Here is a 13201-nt window from a genome sequence, read left to right as displayed (position 1 = left end):
TAAGCATGTGTCCCAAGCCACAGCTGACAGGGGGGGTTGGGAGACGCGCACTGTGAGGGACGCTCATCTAATTAAGTCCATATTATGTTGGTCGATGCAGTCAACCTCCGTTCATTGCGTAGGAACAAGTTTCAGACCCGCCTGCCAAGTGAAAATTTGTGATCAAGAGACCACATGAAAACATTACGATAGTTTGACCGCCCCCAGGATTAAAATACATTTCAAATGATTAAAACCGCGTTTTAGGCACACTGTAAGATCATTTGAGCATCAACAAATTTGCTAAAACTGTAAAAATAAAAAAATAAATAAATCCTGAATATTTTGTAGCATCTGCATGGTAGATGCTGCAGAAAAGTACACTTTCTCTCCTTTCCCACATGCAAGGGCATTAACGTAAGGAAGTACAGTGGTAACTTGACTCGGGAGTGTCCCACCTTAAGAGCTTTTTTTAGTCACGGACCGCCACTTTTAGATACGTCGCCGCTCGAGTCAAGTGGGAAAAAAATGGCGCATTACAGGTAGCGCAATGCTATCTAGCGCAGGTAGGCAAGGAGACCCACAGTCGCCGATGCGCTTTCAGCTCTTTATTACACAGAACAGGCAGTCAAACACAAATGCTAAAGTAGAACACTTCGCAAGGAGCAACTCCGACTCCACTTCCTGATGTCACTTGCTGGGCTGGGCCTCTAAAATGCACACATTCAAAACACAAATACTACAGTACGTAAACTAATGACACATTATGAAAGTAATTATTTCTTGACATTCTCATGAAACTATGTTTTTATACGATACTAGGGGTGTAACAAAAAAATATATATCCTGGAAAAATATATTACGATTTGGATTGAATGATCATTTACTGAAAGGCAACGCCACCTTGACAGTAACTTACTGACAAGAAAGCCATTGCATCATAACCTCTCAAAGTCAGCCGCACGATATTAAATCCCACTAAATTGAGTCGACCACTTTGAAATCAGCACTCATTGAATTATATCACACCCATGTATTTAGATAGCTATCAAATCAACTTTTATTGGAAAGACAACCCTTTACAATACAATTCTACTTTTTAATTAATAAAACACAGACCAAATTAGGTGATTTTGGTGTGGGGGGGGTGGCGCTGATTAATTGATTCCATGTTTCATTCCAATATTGCACGAATGTGAAATGACAAAAAGGATTCAGTCGAAGTTGAAGGCAGACAAACTACAGACTAATCTTGTGAACACAGAGTGGTAAAAAGTTTCTCTCCACAAGAGCAGTTATGACACAACGGCGACTGTTCATGTCTGAGGCCCATTAACCATCTCTGCCCTTTGCATTTGGTCTACATTCAAAGAGCAAACACACAAAGGGGGAAAACTCAGAGTGGTTGCTTCCTTTCCCCAAAAAGCGACAGGGGCACATTCTTAGTAAGCATTATTACGGTGAAGGATGCCTAACGATACCTAAAAGGAGCTGTCTTGAGCGGTCAGTCTACTCAATAGTTGGAAAATACTGGCCGAGCGCCAAACTACAGTCAGGAGCAGTAAATTTCCCCAGGAGTTGCTCACGGGCCTGCGGGGGGGCTTGTCAGACCGCTAATAATGACACTATTAGAAGCGCAAGTGTGTGATTACAATTTTGTCTGGAGCAAAATGGCAATAAATCTGGATGCAATGCCACGCAGGTACAGTTCAACGGCATCTACGGTCCACCTTCAAACAGAATAACTCATAAAAAACTCTTCACTGTACGCGGAACATTCGCGCGCTGACAAGCTCCGAATCGACTGTATAATAAAACTGTCATTGCGATGTGTGAGAGCGGCCTAGTATGCCGAGCTGCATAGATCTGTTTGACAAGTGTTATGCGTAGTTACTCTACGCCTTGTATTTATTAGCGTTGGTGTGTTAAAATATTGCAAGCAGATGTGGGCTGGCAAGACACAGTGTGCACTGGAACATATGAAGCGCAACAGTTGGTTTTATGACATTCTAGTCAAATATCCAGCTATAGACATTACGCACCAGACGCTAGGTGAAAATTCACAACATTGAGACCAGAAAAAAAATATTTAAGCCTTTAAAATTGCCTCCTCTATTCTGTAATCATTTATGAAACTTATTGAATTGAGTTAACAGAAAAATCAGCAATGCATTTTGAGTAAATTAAGTGGACTGCGATATAGGGGACGATTACTATACATGATATTGTATTGACACACACGCCAGATATCGATACTGTTGATACGGACAGATTTCCTCCAGCCCACAGATCTTTCACATTATCATGAGTCCTGTAATTGCATTTATAATGTGTCTTTCCCCTAAAATTGATTAATCCAAAAGGTATTACATCATTTTATTTATAGTAAATAAAATCTAATGAAAATATTAGTAAAATAAAATAAAAAATAAATAAATCCACATCCAGTTTTCATATTCTTTTAATAAAATAGTTCATTAATTATAATTAATTGATAATCACCAATATATTGGTACCAATGTAAATAGGAATATCCCAATTTAAATATTGATATTGGGCTAATATCACCCCCCCCCCCCCTCCAAAAAAAAGTCTACACCCAAAAGCTCCAATATTAGAACTCATATACAATCAGTTCAGCCCAGACTCCATTCCCACTGTATACTGAATGTAAAAAAATGTTTCTGAATGTACTGAACTACATTTGAATTGTTACTTTGCACTTCAAATAGTGTCATTTGTTTTATTGACTTTATTAGGGTTATTTTTCCGAGTCCTTTAATTTATTTTCTCTTTATATTTATTTAAGTGCAGTACATTCCTGCATGTGAGGTTGAATTTATTTAAGTCAATCGGTGTTGGACAGTAGTCTCGGCTGCAATATCGGTATTGTATCCAAAGTAAAAAAAGGATGTATAAGGACACCCCTACAATAGCATACAGTAGTACAGTATGTTTAAATATTTTTCATGCCGAGCCTTTCCCTTCTTTAGTTTCGTAGACGTCACCATGTAGATGTTTCATCCTAAATACACTGATGAGGATTTTATAAATATCTACTCTGCAAACCCCACACCTATTTTGTACTAATCGCTCGACAAGACAATCGATACATTTCTGAATTACTAGAAATCGAAGACTTCACAGCAGCCCTCTGTGAAGGGTTGGCATGGCGATCCTGTCCGATGCGGTCAATGCGTATGTGAGCCGCCATGAAAGAAAACGAGAAATCTGACTCCTTGTGTCATGAAGATGGGTCACCTGGCCAAATAGAGGGGAGGGCGTATTGAAAAGGTTGCGAAAAGTGAGATGGCCTCTTCATCTGTAACCTAAGTCCCCCAGGATCAATTAACCAGACCCCGAACAAGAGTGGCTGTTATAGCGGCCGCAGAACGATGGACGGACGGGCGAATTGGGTGGAATGACGATTGGTTGCGGAAACATAGGTCTGACCAACGTGGCCCCATTATGAAACAGCATTGGTGCAGTGCAGGCTTGCACAGTTCAAATGAACCCGCCCCCACGCCTGTTGTAATGGAAAAGCTAAGGAGGTAGGGCTGAGCCAAGCGAGGCCGGTGAGGTGTGGTGTCGTGCCGTTCTGGACTCTGTCATGGAAAATCGGCATAAACCTACAGCAAATGTCGATGGGTCCCAAATGATTTTTTTTCGCTTCTTTGTTTCCACCGCGTTGATGAGCATTGTTGTCATGATTGACTCCTCACAAGCAATGGCCAACATGGCTCATTCAATTAATGTACTCTTTTGCATTGATCACATGGTTAGATTTGGGTGTGTCGAGGGCAAGAGCCACGTGCGAGTTACCAAGTGTTAACTGGAAAATGTGCATGTGTGCACGTATTTCCATTTTAGTTTTATTTGTCGTACACCTGTGCGTACCTACGCTATTCGTAGGAATCTTATGCACTCTCTGATAAGTGAGGCCGCTGGTGTGACAGTTTGGCGGGCTTCACTGAATTAAATGGCCTAAACACTCACATCTGAGACCAGCTAATACCGTTTTCTACCCAAAAAAATATGATTCACATCATATAAGTTTAAATTTGAAACCTGAAAAAATTAATATGAATAAACAAAAATAAAAAAGAACAAATGAAAAAGACAGCAAATTGCAGCATCCTACTTGGTTTTGTTGCTCAGCGAAGAAAATATGCATTCTAGTTATACATGCAAATGAACAACAGTAGGATGTTAACAAAATAAAATACAATATAAAAAAACAAAAAAAAAAGCACACAAACTAGGTTATATTTCCAACACGCATGGACGCTCACACAACTACTACTATTTGTTTAACCGACAAGCTGATGACCTCCGCTCTATATTTACGTCTAACTGGAAGATCGAGTTGGAGTAAAGTAAGTCAATAGCGTGGCCTCATGACAAAAATGTCAAGAATGTGTATGACACCAGCGACATGACGGTAAAATATGCTGGAAAAATAATAGGGGTGGGGGTCATTTACTGTAGCTTCCTTTAGATGAGGTATGCCTTCATTTATCGCTGATCAACAGAATCGACACACAAATGGTAGATTTTAGGGTAGTAGCTGTGGGCCAAATTAAAAAAAAAAGCAAACAAGAATACCTTTAATGACATATACAATGAAAGACGGCGTCACGGTGGCCGGCTGGTTAGCACGATGGTGAGAGACAGCATCGGGCGTGGGTTCGATCCCGGCTCCGGCCATCCTGTGTGGAGTTTGCATGTTCTCCCCGTGCTTGCGTGGGTTTCCTCCGGGTACTCCGGTTTCCTCCCACATTCCAAAAAACATGCATGGCAGGCCGATTGAACACTCTAAATTGCCCCTAGGTATGAGTGTGAGCGTGGATGGTTGTTGGTCTTTGTGTGCCCTGCAATTGGCTGGCAACCAGTTCAGGGTGTCCCCCGCCTACTGCCCGAAGATAGCTGGGATAGGCTCCAGCACCCCCCGCGACCCTAGTGAGGAGAAGCGGTACAGAAGATGGATGGATGGATGGACAATGAAAGACTACAAACATTACCATCAGGAAAAATATCCCCCAGATCTGAAAACAATGTCTTGAATTTAAAAAATTAAAAATTTCAAAAATAAAAAAAAGAGAGAGAAAGAAAAATGTGATTTATTGAGACTAAATGGTCTGGAGTCTTTTTTTTTTTTTGTATAATCGCCAGACATGATGCCCCCCAGACAGAAGTTGAGCTGCACTGTTTTTGTTTACAAAGCAGACTCGAGCGCGAGGGAGCAACACTTCCTGTCCTGAAATTCTGTAAGTCTCCTTTCCGTAGCAAAAATCTGAACATATGTTCCGTGTTCTCCATCGGCCAAGACACAAAATCAAGTGACTAGAACTTGGGTGCATAAAAATGTGATCAAGAAGACCCTAGGAAAAAAAAATCTAATCAAATCAGAGAATCTACTGGGACAGCCCTTCTACATTTGAAATTATTTTTTCTTTCTAGTTTGAGCAAAAAGTGAATTTCACATTAAAATTCACCACTGTTTAAACTTTAAGGATGAAAGCTTAAAGGTAACGCAAAGCCACTTTTTGAATTGAGCTACTAGAAATAAATGAACTTTTCTACCAATGAGATGATTTTGCAGGCGCCGACTGTGGCGGTCACTTGACAGACCGGTCGGACTGGTCCTTGGAAAAGAAAATTACCCGCTTGAGTCAACAGACACCCAGATTGACGGATATAGCCATCAGCTTCTTTGCAGCGATCAATACGAGAGCTGAAAAAGCGATACGCCGCTTTAAAAGAGGAGAAAGGTATAGAGAGTGCGGGGGAGGGAGGAGGCGGGTGCTCATCCAAATTTTAACTGCCGTCAATGGTAATTGCTTTTGGCTATCGGAGGGCGTGACAGCTGGTCGTTTATTTGCCCTTGCAGGATGTAACCAATGCTGATATGCAAAGAGTCTTCAAATTAGCTCCACGCATGTCAATTCACTCAAAGAGTTTGGATGAGCTGAAATTCTGAGACAAATAAGGACCATTACAAAACTGAACGTGTATTGCATATATGAATTTAATCCTCTCCGTGGTAGCTCCAGATTGATCATAATACAAACAAAAAGTGGTCATGTACTTTCTCATTGTGTATATATATCGTAAAAATAATGTGGAACAAGGGTGGGCAGAGTATGGCTCGCAAGCCACATAAAACCGAACATTAATTTTCATGGGAGCGCTAATATTTTTGCATTCATTTATTCATTATTGGGAAATTGGTTTAATTTGAATAACATAAAAATAAAACACAACGTTAAAAAAAAAAAGCTCCAGTTCTACCGATTGACAAGAAATTGGTTGGATTTGGCAATCGTAACAATATGAATGAAAAAGTCTCATGAAATAAATAAATAAATAGGAAGTCAGACATTTTGTCTTTGATAAATTCCTACAAGGGACTTAACCCAAATGAGGCCTGGTCATGAGCAAGTATCCTAAAAAGATGTTTGAATCAATTTGCCAAATTCATCAATCGACACAAAATTTGGTGGGAGCATTGATGACAAAAGGACGCACTAGAGAGTGTCAAGGACGCATGCCCGAAAACGAACAATGAGCCCACCTTTTGGTTTGAAGTCGCCATTTTGGATTAACTGCTGGTCTTCTACTTTAACAAACTTGCGCTAGAGAATTCACTCAAATGAGCCCCGATCGGAAACAGGTATCCTCGACAGATTGGCAACATTAAATTCTGAAAAGCGGGATTGCCTACGACATCTAATGTGCGGGGAACATTCCTTCAAAGTTTGAAGATTATTTCAAGGATCGTTGGATAAAGAAAAGAACCTCTGACACCAGTCTTACAGACCAACATGGAACTGGATGGGCTTATGTCTATCATGATAAAACGCTAAAAAGCTCTCAAGGACCCATGTCTGACACTGAAAAGGAAGTTAGCCATCTTGGGCGAAATTCTTTGCTCAACTCAGAGTAAATGAGCCCCAATCAGAGGCCGCTATCCTAAACACACAGGCTGAATTGACAATCTTTGTTTTTTTTTTTGCCTATGCCACCGAGTGTGAGAGCGCATTGGATCAAAGATTGTCCATTTTGAGGATTCTTTTCATTTCCGATTCCTTTTGTTATTTTCCATGTCCCATTAATACTGAAAAACGAAAAACACAATTTAACTTGCCAAACATAACCTGTTAATTGCGTCCGTCTAATAGCGCGCCCACACACAACAAATCACTGCTAGTGAAGTGGCGTCAACAAACCTAAGGTCCAAGTCAAACGTCTTGCTTTCCATTAGGCCTCCTTTTGCACTCAGGGCTCTGTTGCTTTGCCCTGCTGTTGCGTGCGCATGCAACACGGGTGGAAGTGAGCTCAGGGCTATTGTACTGCCGTAGGGCTCCTTTGGGGGCCGTAATGTGTTTGGTGCCATCCATCACGCGGGTGTGGAGGCCAGGAAGCATTGCTTTAAGAGCACGGACAGGACACAGATGGAGGAGCAAGTGTGGTAGGGGGTGAACGGCTATGCGCAGACAGCGTGAGTAGGAATCACGGTGTGTTCACGTGCGGCTACAGGTTAACGTTCTCATGGCACAACATGCAACTCATGTGAAACACGCAGAAAATGTTTCTGTTCCAAGTAGCTTTAACCTGTTTTTTACAAAAAAATACATTATATCACGATTTCTCTTACAGTTAAATGCAACTTGATTGGCATTACACACAAAACAGGGTGTTTAAATTGTCTGAGCCTGAATGTAAGTAATTGGTACTTAATTATTCTAAATTTGAATTCTTAACCCAATGCAAAAATGATATGATCCCTGGTCAAAACTGTCTTCATGACAAATCTAAACCTAACGGTCGTGTGCGTAGTAAGCTGGGTGGCGGCCAAAGGTGGGCCCTTTGGTTCAATCCCCAGCTACAGAAGAAGTCACAGTCCTGGTACCAGTCCTCTTGAGGGGGGTTGGACTCTTCTACACTCTGGAGTTGCGCACGGTGAGACCCATTTTTTGGAGTCCTTGAAAGGAGTGCTTCTTCTGGGGACTTCATCGTCTTGCTGAGATTCTTCAATGTCCACGTGGGCAATGACGGTTAAACCTGGAGGGGCGTCATTGGGAGGCACGGCCCATCCACGGATTGTCCATAGCAAGTGTTTAAAAAAAGAAATAAGTGAATCGCTGTTCATGCAAAAACGTTTGAGGGGGGGAAAAAAAAACTCGCTTTTTCAAACAGGTAACATTATATGGGTGACACACTGACCTGCTAATTACATTTCCCAAGTTAATCATTGCTTTCCAATGCTTGTCCTTTTAGACTAAATATCGTAAAAAAAGCCATAAAAAAAGCAAATTGTGCAGAGTTCATCCTTTTGTGATATCTTGAAGTCTTGTATGGCGATTAGCACATTGTACCACCTCAAGGGTGTGACTTGAAATGTGTTTGGGTTCAACAAGATGGAGGCAATCAACAGGGTGCCTCCTCTCCGCCTTTGTTTGATGCAATTTTTTTTTCCCACTGCGCTGTGACAAATCACCGTTGCCTTGTCTGGTGTCATTTCCCACCAATTACGGTACATTACAGGATATCATTGCTACCATTTGTTTACAGTACACAGTATTTTGTGTATTAGGGTATCCCAGACAACACTATCTTCCATTCATTCAACCATTTTCTGTACCACATATCCTCCCTACGTTTGCAGATGAGCCCAACCCAGCTGACTTTGCCTCAGGGCACACTATCTTACAATTAAACGTGTGAGGCCAAATCTGAACTTTTGGACTTTTTAAGATTCCTAATGGGCTCAGAAAAGTAACACTATGCTAACATTGTAAAAAAAAAAAAGAAAAAGATTGAATCAACAACTGTTGTAGGGGAACTAAGCGCAAATATTCTCTATGCAGTAATGTTTAATGTGCCTCCAGTCAGCCAAACAATATTTTGATTAATACTTCATTCGTGCAATACAAATTTAGCACATTAATCTATCCATTTTCATCCTTCTCATGGGCGGTCATTTTGGCCAATACTGCCCTTTGCTTAAGACTGAATTTCGCGCTCGCACTGTTAATCTCACATGACCATACGCAGTAAACAGGTGTGCCGTTACGCTCAGAATGCGAGCCCAACAGCAGTTGTGACTTAATTTTGCCAGCTAAAAATGTTGGTCTGGAGTGCCACTGTTTAATTTGTTTGGAACATAAAATGTTTTTCGCCAATGAATCGCAGTGAAGACATGCGTTAAATGAAGCAGGAGGCCACTGTTATTTTTATTCCGATGACTTCGTCTCCGGCAACGTGAATCAGTCAGACGCCTTTCCTTCTTCTGCGCTCCGTTAGTTACGGGCCGGGTGATTAAGAATCTCCCGGCTGGGCAGCTTAGAGAGTTAAATCTCTTTACAGTATGGTCGTAATTAAAGATGGACAGCGCAGAGCATTGGAACAAATGACAAAAGAGGAAAAAACAGGGGGAGGGGCTGGAGGGGCAGGGCTCAGGAGAGGAAGCGGCACAAAGAGTAGCCTTGGTTGGCAAGAAGATTTGTATCTACCATGGCTAAGAATATAAAAACAAACATCATGAAAAGCACCATTTCCGTTGGTTTTGAACAAAGACGACACAGCACCCGCAACCCCCTCCTCCGTGGTCGCATTCCCTCTCTTTAAGGCTGGCTTGTAATTTGCCCGCCTGAAAGGGTGGAGTTTACCAAAAAGACAAACTATTTCCTCAAATGTATCAACACACAAGAAGCCACAAAACTACAAAATCTTTGATCCAAACGGGGCGTCAGTTTGGGCGTCTTTCTTGGTGGCATGATTAAAAAGTAGTAGGGCATCCGCCCTTTTCCTGTGACGCGCTCTCAAGATGGACGTGTGATTATCTCTGCGTGCTGGGTCAGCTGACTGACTGATTGACTGTGCCTCCATTGACCTCCCCTCTTGTCACTTTGGGAGCCCATCTTGACAGTGCCCTTGTCCGCCGTCACCTTTTCACGCCACCCCGACGTACGACGCTCGGGCCCTTGTCTGCTGTCCGTCAAGCGACCGGCCTATCGGAAAAAGGTTAGCACCCCCACTTGTTTGGAGATCATTAATCATGTGTAGGACAGGAGGAGCCCCTTAATCCAACCCCAACCCCCATACGAACACCCCCTCCTCCCCAGGCCTCAACCAAGCAGGCCAATACCCTCCTGCCCACCCCTATCCCCCACGGCGTTATCAAGTTTCAGTGGTTGTAACTGTAGCACAATAAACAGAGGAGGGAGGAAGGGGGTGAAGATGGAAGGAAAGACAAGGGAAGGAAAAATGTCATTTACTTATTGCGCTAAACTGGCGCGTGCAGTGTGAAAGGCGATTCACACGCTGCCAAACGGCACTCCTTGTGAGAATAACATCTACAGTGACTAAATCAAATTAATGTGGCCTCTCAAATGGCCAAATGTGTTTACAATTCTTAAGTAGGTGCTGCAAACGGCCCCTTTCGCACGACACCAGTCGGAACTTTTGTTCGGTGTCAAAGGCAACAACTAGTAATGGAGTAGACGACGTTGCCCTGGAAATTCTTCTGCAGCAGTACCACGGCCGTAACGCGTGCCGCCACTAGTGCGAAAGAGTATTCCGAAAAGCCGGGACGAGGGTGTGAGAGCTGAACACCCATCACACCCCTGCTGTGTTGAAAGCAACTGTCACGAGGACCCTTTTGTAACCCAGTAGAGAAAACACCATTTTATTTTGAAAAAACATTTATTTTGTTAAGAGGAAGTGTATATCTCTCGTCTACTTGATTTCCTGTTGCGAGTGTCATTTATGTGATTATGACTTTCTGATTCGTCAAAGTCAAGTTGTCCCGCCTTCTCGAGACGCTATCTCGAGATTAGCTGTGTATATCGTTCTTTTACGCCTGGACACCCTACTGAAAGGTTGCGTGACGATATCTAATGCTAATGTGCCGTTCGGTGAGTGAAATACTTGTTGATATAAATGTGACCAATAATAAAATGTTAATTGGGAAATGTTTTATCTCAAGTGTGGATACCAGTGAGAACTGAGGGTCTGTGACAAATCGACCGTGTTCGTACTTGAACGTCGTCTTGGTGAGTCGCCATGCACTTGCTATGGACTGTCGTAAAAACGTTTATGTGAGGCTAACGCTAAGCTAACGTTAAGCTAATGCTAATCGCGAGTGGAAATGTACTGCTTGTTTACAGTGAAAGAGTTGATTTTACTTGTTTTAAGGTCTTTCTAAAGCAAGGTTTATGTTGACAAACAAATGTATAACTGCTCATTTTGATGTAATATGAGTTAAAAGTGAAATGTTGAATTGACTCAGTTATGTTTGTTATACAATTATTTCTTTATTGAAGTGATTGATATGTAAACCATAAAACATGGTTATTGAGAAATTGGACATATATTGAGAAATGTTTATTGTTAGCTCATGAGTTCATTTCATGTGTTACAATGACAATTTGGAAAACATGCATGTAAATTAATAACTGTTATAAATGTGATATTTAGATGCAGTATTTATGATAATTGAAAACTATAGAGCTATAGCGACTGATAAGACTGGAAAGTGATGATAGACTTATTAGCTGCATAGAATAATTTCATTATTGTTATGCAGGCTGGGTTTTTTGTCTTGGCATTAAACCAAGATCCGAAACTGAATGGATTCTCCTTTGATGGAGATGGCGAGCCTGAGCCCAGAACCACATCTGCGATAAAGGAACCACAGTCTTCACCAACTTCTTTGTGAACATCACGTGGTAACACACCTAATTACCACCACGACAAGACTTTTTTCCCCAAGACTACCGGAAAGAACATTGACTGACTTAAACAAAATATTACTGAGCTCAGTAGGACTTTGGGATTATTATTTCTAATTTTTGGGATTTGTGATTTATTTTATGTATATGATGCCGGCTGTGAATTTGTAAATAATTGTTTTGTTTTCCATGTTAATACAGTTATTGTTGTTGCTCATTTCTGCCTCCAGCTATTTCATTCACACACCTATCAATTATCACTATTGTAGCCTTCGAGAATCTAGAGTCTGGTCCAATTTATTAAATATCAAACTAACATTATCTTTAAGTAATCGGGGGTTACAGTAAGTTTTGGCGAGCCAGCCAGGAGTATTTTCTCGTAATACATAAGCTCGAATATATTTCCAAATGGATATTATTGAACAGCAATCTGTTAAAATTCCAAACTCGGTGATTGTCATTGGAATAGCTGGAGATGAGCAATGTGATGAGGTGGTGGAATTCCTTAAACAATATGGGTCTATTGCAAGAGCCATAAAAGTAGATGATGTTAATTCCAAGTATTGCGGTAGCGTAATTGTGGAATACAACTCAGGAGCCGCTGTCGACTCTATTGATCCTTTGCCATTGATACATGTATCGGACAGCGGGGTTAGCTCGAAGATACAGTCTCTTGCGAGTGTTTATACACAAAGTATTGGGAAAAACACAACGAAAGCATATCTTAGTGATATTCAAAACCTTGCCAAGATGAGTGGTAGAGACTATGCAGAAGTCCTGAAAGACATGATGTCAGAGATAAACGATTCAATTAGAGATCTTCCAGAACCATTCGAACAAAATTATTTACCTGACAATCCGCCTGTAACTCTGTCAGTAGAACCACAGCCCTCGGTAGTTGAGAGTAACATTGGAGGTGCACGGCAGACCGTTACTAACCGATCACTTTGCAAGCCAACAATTTCAGAACAAGATTTAAATCCCCCAGAAGTTCAACGTGTTGTAGTTGAACACATAGTAAAAAGAGATGACTTTTCAGGGCCACAATTCTCACAGAAGCTTAGAGCTTTTTCAGGGAAGGATCCTCGTCCTAATTATGAGCCAGATTATGATACTTGGCGCTCAAGTGTAGAACTAGTCATGACTGATCCATCAGTGTCGCAACAGCAACAGACCCGGAAAATCATTGAGAGTCTTCTACCCCCTGCTGCTGATGTCATAAAGCACCTGAACCTCAACAGCTCACCTGCTGAATACCTCCAGTTGTTGGATTCAGCATTCGGAACAGTACAAGAGGGAGGAGAACTATTCGCTAAGTTTCTTGACACATATCAAGATACTGGAGAGAAGCCATCCTCATATTTGCAACGCCTACAAGGAGCTTTGACGCTCACTGTAAAACGGGGTGGTGCCGCTAGCGATGATTTTGAAAGACTGCTACTCACACAGTTTTGTCGAGGTTGTTGGGATAATTCCCTTTTAATAGA

General features: G+C 41.6%; 1 protein-coding gene and 1 long non-coding RNA gene across 3 annotated transcripts in view; one reads left to right on the top strand and one right to left on the bottom strand.

Moving 5' to 3' along the window:
* LOC148337072 (AT-rich interactive domain-containing protein 3B-like) overlaps positions 1–13201 on the bottom strand; it is an 84988-nt gene that overhangs the window by 19799 nt on the left and 51988 nt on the right. The gene's annotated exons all lie outside the window — the stretch shown is intronic.
* LOC148337074 (uncharacterized) lies at positions 10709–11931 on the top strand. The gene is made up of 3 exons (XR_015843255.1): positions 10709–10898; positions 10970–11036; positions 11570–11931. It is a non-coding gene; the product is annotated as an uncharacterized LOC148337074 (long non-coding RNA).

Source organism: Idiotropiscis lumnitzeri, chromosome 5 (genome assembly GCF_059441095.1).
Source record: "Idiotropiscis lumnitzeri isolate Australia: NSW breed Sydney's pygmy pipehorse chromosome 5, RoL_Ilum_1.0, whole genome shotgun sequence".
Taxonomy (NCBI): domain Eukaryota; kingdom Metazoa; phylum Chordata; class Actinopteri; order Syngnathiformes; family Syngnathidae; genus Idiotropiscis; species Idiotropiscis lumnitzeri.
The sequence above is the reverse complement of the archived record's forward strand: the minus strand, read 5'-3'. Positions and strand labels throughout refer to the sequence as shown.